General features: G+C 28.1%; 1 protein-coding gene across 2 annotated transcripts in view; it reads left to right on the forward strand.

Annotated features, from left to right (window-relative positions):
- The first annotated feature begins 690 nt into the window (after positions 1–690).
- Positions 691–17,507, forward strand: part of LOC123302921 — a 71,094-nt gene continuing 54,277 nt past the window's right edge. For both annotated transcript variants that reach the window (XM_044886018.1, XM_044886023.1), the window contains exon 1: positions 691–1,107. The gene's annotated coding sequence lies outside the window, so the exon portion shown is untranslated. The remainder of the gene's footprint in view (positions 1,108–17,507) is intronic.

Consider the following 17,507-nt stretch of genomic DNA (forward strand, 5'->3'; position numbering starts at 1 on the left):
GTCGCAAATTTTATGCTATACAATAGATGTTGAAATCATTGGAGCAATGGAAACCGAGATAATCGCGAAAAAACTGTTTTTTTTTTTTTACTTTTGACTTTGAGTAATTTACAGATATTTTATGAAAATTTTGAGACAACTTTTACAACGACAAAATGAAGCTATATAAGAAAATTCAGCTTATTATTACTCATTCCGAGTTTGATGCCTAATTAGAGTGAACTAACATAGACTTTACCGAGCGGATACATGTTTTTATATAACAGTCAGCAAGAAGTCAATCTTTCTGCGCTCTATTTTCTAACTTCCGTTTACTGTTTCTCATTGAATGATTTTTTTTTGTATTGAATGTATCGTTCAAAAGCAGTGTAAGGCCCGAAATTTCTTCACCATTTTCATAGTAAGTCATATTATTGCAAATATTATTTGAGTTTGAAGCTCTTAATGAAGAAGTAGTTTTAAAACTATTTGTTCAACTTTTTTAAATAAATTTCAGAACCAACACACACACACATACACCGCCACACATATGTGAATGTATTGTATGATACCTTTCTTCAAATGTTTACTAGTGTGGGTTTCTTGCTCATACCTGTATTGCATTCTCCGACTTTATAATAATATGGCTGCTATACCCCACTTAGTAAACTAGAAGAGATACCACATATACACAGTCGATGGACTACAAACTCACACAAAGTAACACTCACTCACTCAACTAAACTCACTTACCTAGTCATTAGATCACCTGAGTACGTGGTGAAGAACTTTACTTACTTTAAGTCATTGTCAGCGAGTGGAAATTATACCGACGCGTTCACCGCGAGAGTACATCGACCACCGACCGCACCGTTTGAAATTGTTGTTGTAGTGTGCGAAAATATGTTTGTGGATTTGTGATTTTTTTTTTTGAGTGTGTTCATACAAAATAAAAAGTAACTGCGAATTTTTGATTGTGGGTAGAAGAGCATTATTTGTATTCTGTGTGCGTTTAATGTAATTATCGTTATGCTGTTGTGTTAAAACTATCTTTTGTGTACTTACAGTTCTTTTGGGATATATCAACTTTTTCTTCTTTGGCTATAGCGTTTAGTTATACAAAATAAGGTAAGAATCTATATGGCTGAAGCAAAACTTCTTGATTGATATTTGATATTTCGGGAAGAATGAATAAAATCACATTTTTCCAAAGAGAATATACAATAACATTTTACTCATATTGCAAAGAACTTCTAATTAAAAGAACTATAAATACATCTTATTTGCCTACTTATTTTAATCATTATAAGATTCTAACATGGCAGAATGTTTGGAATTGACTTCCAATTCGATAATTGGTCAAGAAATAATATTATGTATCCAACTATGTATGCAGATATTTCATGGTCCCATAATCACATGACTGAATGAAAACATAGATTTTTGCCAAATAGGTATCCGACAGTTGCCATAGATCTGGAGGCTGGCATAGTATTTGGCACATATTTCACAACGGTTGAAAATTTGAGAGGATGTTACCGTGGTCGTTCAAAACGTCTTTTACCTCTACGGAAATGTTCAGTAGTCTTCTCCTTCAGGTAGCTTAGGAAATTTTTATCTGCATGGCAAACTTAAAATATAAGAAATATGAGACGAAAAAATATAAAAATAACTTTGTAAGCTGGAAAGAAATTTGGCATGGTCCCATAATCACAAATAGGCCCAAAAGACCCCCTTAAAGTTATATTTTTTGAAAAATGTAAGCAAAACAGTGTATGTTTGTCAGAAATAAACTTACCTATTTATGGCTCATATCAGAGAATAACCGAAGTTTTAAATTAGAATAACTTCTTCTTTCAAAATTAGCCCGTCACTTTGGAATTTGGCGTCTCAAATTTCGATCCTTTATAAAATGCGTTACCAAAATCTACATATTTTATCATAAAGATTAGAACGTAACAAATTTTAGATTTCAATACACAAGTTTTGAGTATGAAACACAGCGTTATGAATCGTCTCCTATACAGTTAATTGTGAAGGTTCTACGCAGTATATTGTAAACAGTACGTCGAGCAATAACAATTTTGGAGTAGAATTTGCGTACCATTGCTGGTTGGTTTTTCCTGTTGTATTATTCGTACTAATAGGATTAATTAACTCCTTTCGATCTCGTCTTAATAACATAAATAGGAATTTCAGGTTGTGCTTATTATTGAAACATTGTAAGCTTCTTTTTTATGTACATTTAATTGAATTTTTTATGTCATTCCTCCTTTCCAGCGAGATGAAGAGGTCCTACTAATTAGCTAAACATGACGGAAAATTAGAATACATTTCAGGGTCTGCATGGCAAGACCATCAGCTTGGTGTATAGAGTAATAACGTACGCAATATTTAACCACAAAAACTACTCCTGTCCTTAATCCATCAATAACATTGAATAAGTTGCCGGAGTCGTTTTTATGGCTAGATATATGGTTATTAGACTCATTCATTTTCCACTCTATATGAATTTCAATGGTGGAGTTACACAAGTCCTTGCTAGGTATCCTAAAACTGCATGTACGGCTAACGAACAGGAACCTGTAACGCCATGGTTTTAATAAAATGAAAATCTGAAAATTGTCGTGCATTTAAGGAAAAACACTTCGCTGAACTTTGACTGTTTTTAAGAAGTTGATTCCATGGAGCCAAAATTTCCCAACAATTCGGAATAAATCGAACAAAAAGATTAATCTTCTCCAAACAACTTTGAAGAAATTTAAGGGTTTCCGCAATTGAGATAGAAGGAGACGGGGAAATTCCTTCAGAATCAATTTTATAATTAAAAAAAAAAAAAAAAAAAAAACATTAAAAATAGATTTCGATGAATTTATTTGAATAGCTCTATTGAGAATCTCAAACGCAGTTTTAAGATTTTGCTTATGGTGAGCATCTGTTTCACTAAAAATTAGTAAAATTTCGCGTGAGATACCTGGCTTTCACCCAGAAGGCTTGGGTTCGATTCCCGGCATCGGAGCCAATTTTATAACAACTCAAATTTGCAATATGATAATTTATTGAATACGCAATACATATAATTTAATAATTTAATATTGATGATGTTGTTTGGTCGGTGTAAATTGTCCGACTAAATATGTCAGATTAAAACTATTTAAAAAGTAACTATGGTTTTTAATTGTGCATTTGTCATTTATCATATTTGATTAAAACCATACCGTCTCAAACCCTTTGCCTGGCTGAAAAAGTACCAGAACAAAAGCTTTCTGTTAAATACACCAAAAATAAGATGCCTACAAAGTTTCCGTGTTGCTCACAAGCTCAAATCGCTATAATCATAATATATTAAGAATGTCTGCACCGGATATGTCTCGCTTGCAGATCAAAAACAGTTAATTTTCTTATTCAGAACGAATAATGCAACAGGAAAAACAATTGCTAGGGTGAGCGAGTTATTATGTTATAATGATAAGATATGACAATATTCACTACATTAAATTTCTGAAACACACGGTATTAAATACTTTAGTTTTTATAAATTGGAAATACATTAAAATCAGTATGGTAATTTTATGATTGAAGTGAAAACCTTGGCCTTTTAAGAAAAATAGAATAGAAATTATTTTTTTATTTTAAATTTATCTTAAACTATATTCATTAAACAAGTTCTCTTTTATGTTCTTAAAAAATTAAATACTGAGTCATCTTGATTGAAATTTTTTTAATTTTAGATATTACTTTAAAATTACTTTAAAAACTTAGATTTTTTTCAAGCTTATCTAATTGATTTTAAATTGGATCAGTTTTGGGATTATGAAAGATCGTTAACTATATAAGGTCCAGGGCCAGGCGTGAGTATTTGAAAGTCGCTGTTGTCCAGATTGTTTCTAATAAATGTTTCCCCTTCGAAATTATTAAACTGCTCTACAATCTTATAATTGTCGGTGGGTGTTCAAATTTTCGTAAATGAAAAAATTGTTGTACACGGCGTGACAACAGTTTCTCAATTTTTCAATCGTTCTGAAATGACTGCGGCATACCACATCAGGTGCTAGATTTATTACGAACAGAACCTATAGGGAATAGTGCTACCACTTATTAAAAACACCAGATAGAGTATGCCTTGCTTTAAAAACAAATATAGGTACTAATTTTTCTAACTGGTATAGGGTTTGTTAAAATAACGTAAACCAGAGAATCAAATATAAAATTTCAGTTGATTAAGTTATTCTGGTACAAATATTCCAAATTTTAAAATCGCTACGTGGAATCTCTAAACGTAAAAATTCATATATGCACAATCAATAGAAGAAAATGATGTAATAAATAAATAAAGCCTAATAAATTTTATAATTCTGACCTTAATTACGCATAAAAATATTAGTCAATCATTTTACTATTTGCTTATATTTCTTTTATAGCTAGGGACCATAAACTGTATTGTAGCACATACGGTTCTTAAAAGAAAGCCACCATTTCAAGAAGACCTAAAAGTTAATAAATATTCTTTTGTATTGTAAATTAAAATAATTTTAACGTATTATTCAATTTCCGTATTACCTTAGATGTCGTACCGGATATACCGGCGATTGTCAGTCAACATCGATTTATTCACACAATAAAGGCCGATTCAAATAAATAATTATATTATCAACGATCAATGCACTCACTGATTACGTCAAAGATTATGGTATACTTGCAGAACGTATTTTTTTTATGCTGTTGAGAATACCTGTAAGAATACCCTCTCAGTCAGTGTCAAGGTAAAAAAATTACTCAACCATACGAATGAATTCTTATTACTTAAGTCAGAGTGTATTAATTTACACTTTTGGTTATTTGATATTTTATTATTTAAAGTCATAATAAAGGTCTTTATCGTGTACAAATGCAAACCTGTTTATTCATTTAATATTTTTTATATGAATTCCAATCAAAAATTTTGAAATTAAGTATAAATTAATTCGTAACTTAAAAAAATCTTACAAATCTTATTATCTTTATAAATACACACAGGTGTAATCAAAGCATTTAAAAATATTACCTACCTATTAGTGATGTACGAAGCCCCTGCGTGAGCTAATAATGCAACGAAAATTATTTGATTCTTTATTAATACATTTCTATAGGCGATCGATAATGGTAAGTTTGGTAATAAAGAAATTTGAGACTTGATTTTTCGCAATTTTTAATTTTGTTTTTCGTAGTGACCAAAAATTTCTTATCTGCTTAGAATTTTTATCTATTGCTCGAACACGGGACCCTTTATACATGCAAATTTTAAGTGCAATTTTTTCTACATCTCCTCAATTTTTTTAAATTGAAAGCAAAACTTAAAGTCAATCAATAATAATTTATTCTTAACAACAATTCAGTGAAGTTTCAAAACTGATCACACGCAAATTTCAATAAGTAATTATTTAGCATATTTCAAGTGATAAGGAAATTGAATTGAAAAAATATAAAATTTAATTGGCATGCCTCACCATTTTGCATATACTATAGCATGCAAATTTCTCCAGATACACTTTTTTTTTTGTTTTGCTACAAAATCAGATAAAATTAACACTAATAGTAAAAAACTCATTGAATCGATGAATATCTAAGCAGTTATGCTTATTAAAATTTCACACGCTAACAATTTCAATTGAATTCCTAGTCCACATGCTTTATTAATTCAATCATCATACACACATATACTTTTTGATATGAGTGTCAGGCATGCAAAACTTTTTAAATATTCACTTAACGTCATATATATAATAAGTGGCCAACCCAGTTTGGTATGACAGTATATACATTCTTAACATATATGTATATCTTTTTTTAGTCTCTGTCTTTAGATATTCTGTACTTTGTTTATAAATTAAAGGAGTGGTGTTGATAATGTTACTCGACTCGCTCGAGAATATTTTCATTGCGTTACTAAAAAATTTATTATTTTTATTTTTAAAATTATTTTGCAATTTGAAGAATTTATTTAAATTAATGAAATTATTTTCAATAAATAATACTGATGTGAGTAGCTTTCCATTTCTTGTTAAAGATTTGTCCAAATTTTCGTTTTAGTTTAATACCCTAAAAACTATTATAAAACTCAAAATCAATAATAAATATTTTTGAGTTTCTAACCAATTTTAAACAAAAATAATACTTTTGTGAATTTTTGTTTCAACTTTTGGATATTTTTCGAGATTAAAATTCAAATAGCAAACTTTTATGTTTTGACCACATGGACACTTTTACATTCTAACCACACAATTTTTATATTCAGTTAGACATGAGTAATTTTTTTTTTATGCTTGTGATTTTTTCCTCCTGACTCCTAGTTTTTGGGAGTAAAATCTTTGTCTAAATGCTACCCGTTTACAAGAATTTATTCTGGCTGATAGTCGTAAATCTTTTCCACAAGATTTTATTTAAGTTATAGTGTTTATATGCATGTTTGTTCGGGTTAAATCTTGCAACTGAATTTCAAAGCAAAACAATTTCATATACGTTTACTTTGAATGAAAATGCATGGTAAGCTAAGCATTTTTATAGTGAGCATGGCCTGGTTTCCCAACGCTTCCACCATACTTGGTAAGCATACGTTAATTAGTTTTATACTAAAAATTTTAATAAAAAATATTTTTTAATGGACAAGCTTTTATTGTATTAAAAAAAAGAAAATAGTTATTTCTATGATGCACTCACACATAAGTGTTGGTACAAGCTTGAGGCGCTTCAAATCATCCTTGATATTTTAAATTGACAGCATCCAGCTTTTACAAACAGTCATATATTTTACAAATAGGGACTTATAGAAATAATTTGTTTCTATTTTTCAGTACAATAAAAGCTTGTCCTTTAAAAATAATTTTTATTTTTATTCTTATTATATACAAAAACGCAATATATTGTTGAGTAAAAATTCAATTAAGAAAAGATTGATACAATATACAACAGTAATTTGACCACCGCACGATTAAAACCGCAGTCGACAATTTGACAAAACCTCGTGTGAGAAAAAAAATTAAATTTATTTTTTTGGGTGAAAAAATGTAATTTTTATATAAACTACCGTTAATCTCTTCACAAATTATTACATTTTATAAAAAAAAAATCTTTTATTAATAATTTTTTGTTTCAAAAAATATTTATTATATTGATTGTTTGAAAAATATATATGACCTCAAAAAATAGAATAATACGTCAGTAAACAAAGAGCAAGAATGCTGCTTGATACACACTCTTTGGAGATAAATAATTGTTTGGTTTTTTTTGTTGCCTGCTGTAGTATTACTTAGAAGGGCATTTGCAACCAGCCACCATTACTTAAGTTACTTTCAAATAGTTAATCATATGATTCAATGCACATATTCTTATTAAAAAATACTTGAATTCAAAACAGTTAAGAATGTTTTTTACTTACCTTCAGATTGCAAAATAATTTTGTACTGGCAAAGAAAAAATTTAATAATTTCATAACAAACTCAAACTCATTTTTACATCCTGACCAAGCTTGATATCCTTTTCGTTTTTGAGTAATCGTGTTAACGGACGGACAGACGGACAGACAACCGAAAATGGACTAATTAGGTGATTTTTTGAACACCTCTACAAAAATTTTGTTCATAGCATCAATATTCTTAAGCGTTACAAACTTGGGGCTAAACTTAGTATACCTTGATATATTTCATATATACATGGTATAAAAATAGACAATAATACATACTTTAATAAGCATTTATCTGGAAAATTATTTGCTTTAAAAACATATCATTAAAAGACTTTCAATTTACCTAGATTAAACCTAGACACAATCAGTTTCCCCCCAAAATGAGAAGAAGAATTTAATTTCACCCTTGTTGAAGAAATCTTTCAAATTAACAAAAAAGTTTTACTGTGGGTAATTTTTTTGTCAGAGATTGTGTATTAATTAATGCCTATATTTGAATTAGTCAATTTCCAGTTGTCTGTCTGTCTGTCCGTCTGACAACACGATATCTCAAAAACGGAAAAATATATTAATTTTTACAGCGTGCTTAGGAAGTAAAAAGTGAGGTCAAGTTCCTAAATGAGAAACATAGGTCAGTCGAGTCCTGGGGGTCCTCATTTTGAAACATTTTTTTTGAAAACTGTTTATCCGTGAGATCGCAAATAAGGTTCGAAAATTGTATAGTATATATAATACATACCAGTCATGTGTATGTGGCATATATGTATGTTGTTTTTTTTTTTAATTGTATATGAATATTATATTTTGGTAACAATTTCTCAAGTTCTTAAACTCTGAAGTACCTTGCCGACCATTTTCTTATCATTACTTTCTCCATCCATTTTGCTGTGAAAAGGGACTTGAAAATCTACATTAATTCTAAGAAAGATCTGATCTGATGGTTTATCGTTCTACATTTTAATTGATAAATAAAATTATCGATTTAAAACAAATTATAAAATAGAACAAACTTTGAATAAATAAAAGCAAAATAATAAGATTTTAATCATTAAATATGACGTATTGTAAAAATATTGAAATACATATTTTGCTTCCAGCCAGCAAATTAATACAATGAATTTATACATTGTCTAAGGTTCTTAGGTGTACAATATTAGTTAGTTGTAATAAAAAATATCAAAAACAATACATAAAGCATTAGGTAACCTTGGCTGTTTTTTCAAATTTGTTCGTCAATCAAAAAACACCTTAATATTATATCATGATTTAAAAAAAAAATTGTGTTAATACTGTCAATTATCTATATTTAGGATTTAGCTTATAATTTGGAAATATCTACTTACATGCTTAAATGTGTAAATCTTCGAGTACTTCTTTGCTATAGAAATTGTTGTTTTATGGATTAAGGGAATTAAAGGAAACAAATTTACTTAAAAAATTAAAAATCTTAAAGTAAAGGAAGTCAGGCTATTGAGTAGACATGAAACGGATAGTGGTTTGGTCAGATATCGGATATTCGGAAAGATACGAAGCAGGAGCGCCGGCTAACTGGCTACCGGATATTCGGGCCGGTAGTTCCAATTCATTTCACTTATCGCCGTGGTTCAAGTCAAACTATTTAGGAGTTCTTGAAATTGAAAAAGCGCGACAGAAAATCATGATAAACTATGTAAAAAACTCTAAAGATGAATCTTCTTCTGACAGTAACAGATCATAACCGTCTTCATCACCTGCTCACACGTGAATCTTATGACAGTTTTTGTGTTTTATTGAAGTGGCAAAATCCAATTGCTATAGAGATTGACTTTTTTTAAAGACATCTCGAAAAGATCGGAATCCCGACCCATACATTTGGCAGTCAGTTAATTTGAATCAGTACCCGCAGTTGGGAGGATTTATTAGAGTTTATCCTCCGACACCTGGTAGTAGCGTTTACAGAGAAAGGATACTTTCAGAAGATGGTCCCGTATACTCAGCCAAGTGGAGTCTCCTCTTACCAACAAATGCGGAAAATTTGGTATTCATTCACCACAATTTGCCACTTGTTAATTTTGAGTACTAAAATAATTAATAAACAAATATTTTTAACGTACGATTATTAAATAAACTTGTGTAAAATAATGATAATTTTTTAAATTTTACTATCCAGAATTCGGCCGGATACTGAATTACTATGCGGCATCCCCCGGATAGGCCGGATATCCGTTTCAAATCTACTATTCAGCCACCCCTTTAATCTTTTCTTAAAATAATTTTCTCGTTCAAAAATATCATCTTTTCATATTAAAAATTAAGTTTTAGTATTCAGTGCCACATTAAAATTTCTCACATTAAAAATGTCATATTAAGTTTGACTATTAAATTAAACCGGCTATATTTTTTGGCTAACACTTCATCTAAGACGTTGGACGACGTACATTAATTTTTCAATTTTTATTTTAACGCTAGCATGTAAATAATATATGAAAATTAATAATAATTTTTCATAGATTATCTAATAATTTCTTTATATAAAAATTATAAAATACAATATGAATAGTAATTTTTATTCAATAATAATTATATTATTGCGTTAAACAATATAATAATAATTTAGTTTATAAGGTTTGATTTAAAAAAAAAAATTATTTTATTTTTAAAACAATACAATTTTAGAATAATTAAATTATTTTTAAAGTTTTTATAAATACAATATTTTAATGTAAGATTTTATTAATATGCACATGAGAAAATTACCAACGTTATATCTATATACAGTTCATATTATAATTTGTTCTACATTTTAAAATAAAATCATAATTTTTATACTATAAAATAATTAAGTAATATTTAATAGTTTTATTTTTAATCAAATATAAAATAAAATTAATGAAAGATTGGGGTTAAAATGTTTATTAATTTTATTTTATTTGTCTACTTACAAAGAAAAAAAACATAGTAAAAATCTATGTGAAATCAATTTCGATTTGGGAATCTGTTTCTTTCGAAATAGAAATTAAAATCGTTGAATACTTCATACGTGTTTTATGCTATTTTCAAAGCTCATCGAATACTGAAAATCGAATTATAAAAAATAGAAAACAACTTAAAATCATTTCAAAAAAGTTTGTATACTCCTCCTGCGCCCGCATCAACAGATATAATTTCCACAAACACACAAACAAGAGAAATTTATTTGAGTAATTAACGAATGTATAAACATATGATTCCTCCAGTCTGACTTAAAGACTTAGGAACGGAAAAACTTTCGGCTTTCCCAACAATTTTGAATCACAAAATACCAAAACTTATTATAAACCTGCCTAAAAAATAGGAAAACTTATTATAAACCAAAATCTTCATAAATAGCAATTTGTAGTTGACATAATTCGGCACATTTCAATTTTATATACAACTAGCATCAAATTTGCCGAGATATATACAAAATCTATTTTATCTTGTCCAATACAGTTTTATGCTAGGAAGTCGTATATACAAAAAATCAAAATGTGTAGAAATATGTTAGCTACAACTTTTTTAATCTGATACTTAGTTTTCAAGTAATATATATTTTTCCAATCCCCAAAAAGAGGTGTTTCTCAAAACTTTGGACGATAGATTTGTTTAAATAATCGTAGCGTAATAAACAACTGTGGCCAGGTTCAAAGTAGTAACTAATTTTTTTTTTTAATCTTCAATTAACTAAAGTAATAAGAACATATATATAAACATGCAATTATTAACATAATACACTTTTGGTGGGAGCGCAAATAATATTCAGTTTTAGTTGATTATGTACGTATAGAGATATGTTTAACTAAATTACTTGCGCTTCCACCAATTTAAAAATCCTTTTAAAAGTGGCTTCACAGATTTAGATGATACTTTCATGGCAATGTTTCTTGGGTTCATTTTAAGCTATTTTTACTTCGAATCTTAGGGAATGAGGTTGGTAACCGAATTATGTATAATAAAATGACAAATACATAATTAGAATAAAATATATAAACCTCAAATTGTCTAGTTTTATAACAATGCTTACCATCAATATTTTGATGGGATTTTGTTCACTCGAAAATGTCATTTGGTTTTTTAATATTTTCATGGGCATACTTTTGAGCTTCACCAATATTTTGAACCAAGAGAACAACAAGAGTGCGAAATACGAGGGGGGGAGGGAGAGATAGTTTAGAATAACCCACTTTAAAGCAATTTTCGTTTTATTAAAAGCTAAGTTTATCTGAATTTTTAAATCATAAATTGATTTAAAATTTTTAATAAGCTGACTTTCATAATTCCAATGTTATATTATGATAGATATAAAGTTACAGTAATTTTAACTCACATTGTCAAGGTTAGTTTAGAACGCATACAAAATACATAGACTTTTGATAAACATTGTCAAGTTAATTGAATTTCATATCACATTAAATTAATACATATTAATTATACTACCAAGTCTCCATGAGTTCAGTTGCCAATAATATTTATCTATCTTTGTGTATACATTTAAAGAATATTAAAAACAATTAAATACTTTTTATTATTGTAAAAAAATTTATTTGTGAAAATTGTTTAAATTCCACAAGAAAAAAATAAGAGATTCATTTTATAAAAACGACATTTTTCTTGTTTCTTGTTGTGGTACAGTCGTGTTCGTAAATGATGAACTTAGAAGATAATAAAATTTATTGATTACATTATTTAAAAATAATGGGGATTGCTGATTTTGGCGGTATCACTTATTTAATTTGGTCGTTTTAAACAAATACCTCATTAATTGGCACTCTTATTCCTATTTTTCGCGTTAAATAATCATTTGGAAATCTTTCTGACCAATGCTCATGAAAAGAGATATTTTTAAACTTATACGTTATTTACCGCCCAAATTTAACGCCAAATGTTATGGATGTTTTGCCAAAAAAAAAAGTATTAAGAGTTACTTGTTGGAGAAGATAAGAGTATAGTAGAGTTTAAAATATTTATATAATATACAATTCCTTGCGCTTCTACCATTTTCATTAAATATCTTGTTTCGAAAAGAGTATAATCAATGATTGCCATATTTCCTTAGATTTTTTAACGGGCATAGATACAAATAAAGTATACAATCAATTTAAAATTGATAAAATTTACCTTTGATTAATTCAAAGCAATAATTTGAAATTATAATTCGAGATTATTATGAACTTAATTAGTTTAATATTTATGTTCATAACATTAATAACATTATTAAGAGGGATTTGGGTTGTAGAGCATTCCAACTATATAATCTAGTTTATTATATAAAATTGTTAGACTTTGTAATCCTAGATATAGAAAAAATTTTCCATTCTTAAACTGGTCTACATATACATTATTTTCTAAAATTAAAATTTCCATAGGACAAATGAAATCAGAATATTTTTTATAATATGCAATAAAAAATTCAAAAAACGTATCTAACTGTGTTTTCAAAATTATTGTTTTATTTCCGTTCGTAATTATTTAGAAATTTTTATTTTTTATTAACAAGAAAAAATGCATATTTTTGATGAATTAAGTTTAAAAAAAACTGTTTTTATTATCATCAAAGAAAATGTATTATTTACTTTTATGAATTTTAATTACTTTAACATTCATAATTTACTTTATTTGTTTTGTTTTAATCAATGACAATAAGCGTTTTATTGACTCTTTTTAAACGCCGTCATTGAGGAGTAACTTTCTAAGTGTTCAATTTTCTAAAGTGTTCCCAATTCTTGTTTTTTTTTTATTTTTATTTTGTGTTACATTGTATTTTAAAACTAATTGTTTATAACGTAAACGTTTTTATTGTGAATTAAGAAGTACTTAAATAAACTGTTTTTTGAAAAAAGTTTTTCGAAAAACTATTTGAATATGCATTTTTAAAAACAAAGTAAAATAAAAAGTTTGGATCTAGTAGTGGCTGTAATACATAGATCGGGCTATATACAAATGCTATATAGTTTGTATATTTACCACTAACGTACGACCGTTAGAAAGCCACCGCTCCCTTAGGTATTCCAATCTTTAGTAAAAAACTCCATGATTAGGAAACGTTGTCAAACACCATTCCATGTGTTAAATGTACTTAACAAGTGAAATTTAGAAAATTTAAAAAAACCCCCGACAAATGCGATTTATTCCTTGTAAACCGATTTTTTTGAAACTTAGCTATAAATATTCTCAATAAAGTCGGTTCGACCGTTTAGGGGCTACGATGTCACTGAGATATACACAAGCGCACAAATAACACTTTAAACTTAAAACACTCCTTCTTAAATCAGTATCAAAGCGATGATCAAGGACATCAGATGAAATGAAAAGGATATTTAGAGAGCTATCATTTTTTGGGACAAATTTTTGAAAAAATTTTAATTGAAATTGAAATATTTGAGTTGAGTTGAGTTCCTTTGAATTATTGTTTTGAATTACTTAATTATTTTACCATTTCAGTTTTCGAAATGAATTGAGCCAGATTTATTTGAACATTCATTTCCATAGTAATTATTTATATATTAAAATTATATGTCATGCCTTTCCAAACTGAATCGATTTTGAAGACCATCGCCAATTTTTGTAATTTTTTATGGTACGGAAAACTAAGCTCGCACTTGAAGCATATCTAAGAACACTCCTCATTAAATTATCATTCAAATGAAACCAACAAAATTAAAATCGGTTCATTCGTTTAGGTGCTACGATACCACAGACAGACACACACACATAGCGGTCAAACTTATAACACCCCTTTTTTATAATTCGAGGGTTAAAAAATAGTCATTATTTCGAATTATAATTTTTCCTTATTTTTAAATGTCAATAATCTTTTAATGATACACTCAAGTAGAAATCTTTGTTAGACAAATTTAATGGTATTTTTGATTAGCTCGATGACTCTAAAAAACAATTCAAACAAAATTCCATTAAGTATTATCATAAAGAAAAGTAAAATAAATATTTAAAACAAATAATAATAATAATAATAATCGTAAAATATTTTTATGTAAGACCGTCAGACATCACTTGACATTGAGACAAAAGTTAACCAAGGTGGTATTGATGATGATAGTATAAATTAACTAAAAACTACTTATTACTTAAATATTTAAATATGACTTTAAAACAAAATATTTATTTGAGTATTTTAGTAGGCCAACACTGACCTATCAGTTGACCCTTTAACACTGTATGTCCAAAATTTCTAATTTTTTATCAAAATAAACTTTATTTATATAACATTAATTTATTCTGTGTTAAAGAAATTCTTTTTAACTAATAATATTTAGTACATGTGTAGGGTAGCCAAATCTTTTCCTGATCTTATAAAAATGTATACCATGATGCATTATTCCATGATGTAAACCCATTGAGATCAGAATAAACATTCTGCTGTTGAAAATTTATTGCACATTATTTGAACCCATGGCTTAGTTTCTTTTTTACATAAACTGAGTATATTCTCAATTTACCACGATTTTATTATATTTTTGATCAATTATTTAGCAAATATTAAAGCTTAGAATGCCACATTTTCGTATTTGGTTACCCCGAAGATCAGAAGAGCTAGTATATTTTTGCTAGTTTAAAATCTGCATTTAAATAAAATTGCCAATGCCCCAACATTTATAATTATGACAAATATTAAATAATCTGATACTTCCATCAACATATCAGTTAAAAACTTTAGGTAAGTCTAAATTTATGCATGAATATTTTGAAGAACTATATAATCAAAAAATAATTTTTAGCCTCATTTAAAGCAAGAAAATTTAAGTTTATATCAAGGATGTTATCTGGCAGTTCGAAATATTGGAAAAAAATAACGGAGCATAATTTCATAAATATAACAATATGTAGGCGAACGCATCTCAGCTAAATGTCTATCTAGGTCTAGGTAGGAGCAGAATTGTAGGGAAATTTATTCTTATGTTAACGGCAGACAAGAAAAACAATCGAAACACACGAAAATGGAAAATTTCGATTTACATTAGTTCGATACTCGAACTTCAATTAAAACTTATTTATTAAAACCAATTTATTTGTTACATAACTTCCTTCCTCAAAAAGCCAGACAAAAAGGATCATGAAACAAAATTCAGCTTTAAGTTTCCAATTACATCGACGTATAGTTTACACGTACGTAATAAATATAATAAGCGCGTAGGTTCGTAGAAGGTATACTCTTCAATATAATGCTACTATTTAGTGCATACATACATTTTCATAATTTCAAATCTGTATGAAAATATTCTAAATAGACATCCTAGATTTGATTTTCAAAAGAAATTAAATATACATACAAGTCAATCTAACCAGAGGAAGTTTAAAAGAAGCTGTTCATGTGAGTGCTACCCTCATGGGTGCACATTCAATTTCTTAGATGATGAAGATTTCAGATGGGAACAGATACGTGTAATGTGTAACTTAGAGGTTAAATACGCTCTTTTTATACCAGAGGTACTGCGATCAGTACCCGCTACTGGGAAATTTTCCTTTTTAATGTTATATAAATTCATATAATTGTAAATATTTCAATAAATGTAAATTTTGCGGAAGAAATGTATAAGATATAATTTATTCTTTGAGTGATTTCCTACAAATTTATCAAAAGTTTCTCCTCCTCAACCTCTTATTTCTATGTTTTGACAGTCTTTCAGCACATTTTGATGTTATTACCTACTCAACGATTGGCCCAATCTCTGTTTATCTTTCGTTCACGAGAAATTGTGAACGAAAAAATATCTCCGAAAATATACACAAGCCCATGCATACCCGCAGATATCAATCTAAAAGTGGTATAAATACCTCGCTTGAACATGAAATGTTGATATGTTGAAAATTTCTATTTGGATTGTCGGACAGATTACAAGAATTTCCCTATCCTAAGTTAAAGACAATTTTCAAACAAATTTTCAAATTTTTCAAAATATATTTTAATAAGTTTATTGGAAAAAAGCAGAAGAATGTATTCAATATTCGTTTCTTCATCAATGCAGTCAATAGCATTAAACTAAGCTATCTATAGCTTCACATAAATACATAGTTATAGTGAGTCGTATATGTATTATGTATATACATTTTAGTCGGTGAATTAACAGTTACTTGTCCTACTATTTAATAATAATATAAAAATCGTATTTCTTTTTAAAGAAGGTATGTGTGATGTTTGTATGTTGTTGCTTCAAATTGTATTTGTATTATGAAGTTAAAATTATATGTAGTTAGTTTAAAGTTGATGATATAAAACAAGTTTACAAAAAATAAAAAACTTTTTAAAAAAACTCATCAACTGAGAGTGTGTAGCAAGCGCATCGTATCACATCGCATTGCTTGCCGTGTTAAATATACAAAATACCAATTTTATTTTAACGTTTAAAGTAGACCATATACTGAACAAATTCTTACATACCTATGTTTATGATGTATAACATTAAAGTGTCCTTGAAACACTAAAGGTTAATTTTGTTTAACTTTTAATGACATTAAAAAGGTTTTTGAGCCTAAGAAATTTATCTAAATTTAATAATTAAATACTTATAAATCGTAGAATTTATTATTGCAATAGATAAGGTATTTAACTTCGAACAATGTGTTACATCTTTAATTAGGTCACCCAACCGATCATTTTCATTGAATAAAGAGATTATAGAACAATTCTAGAATACGTTGATATATTTATTTATTTTCTAGAAATTTTGTATTATTGTGTTTAAAACGTACTTTTGAATTTTGACCCCTGATTCTTTTCGTTAGTTAAAAATATTGCTATCTCAAACCTGTGATATTTCATTCCAATTATCAAGTCAACTTTCTTCTGAACTTGAGTTAAAGTTGCTGGTTTTTTTAGTGCCTGACGACTAAATCAGAATAATATTTGTGTCAATGTTACGAAAACTAATGTGGTACGTTTATTTCCAAAAGTTAATACAATATGCTATTAAACTATTGAATTGCAGTTCATAGAATTACAGAATACGACAATGTCTTTTTTCACCAAATCTAAAATTCATTCTCGGCTGATTTTGTTTCGTAAGTGGGGAATAAAAATATCATCTCAGCCTCATCGAAGAACAGAATATAATTGCCTCTACATGTATGGACA

Source organism: Chrysoperla carnea, chromosome 1, assembly GCF_905475395.1.
Source record: "Chrysoperla carnea chromosome 1, inChrCarn1.1, whole genome shotgun sequence".
Lineage (NCBI taxonomy): Eukaryota > Metazoa > Arthropoda > Insecta > Neuroptera > Chrysopidae > Chrysoperla > Chrysoperla carnea.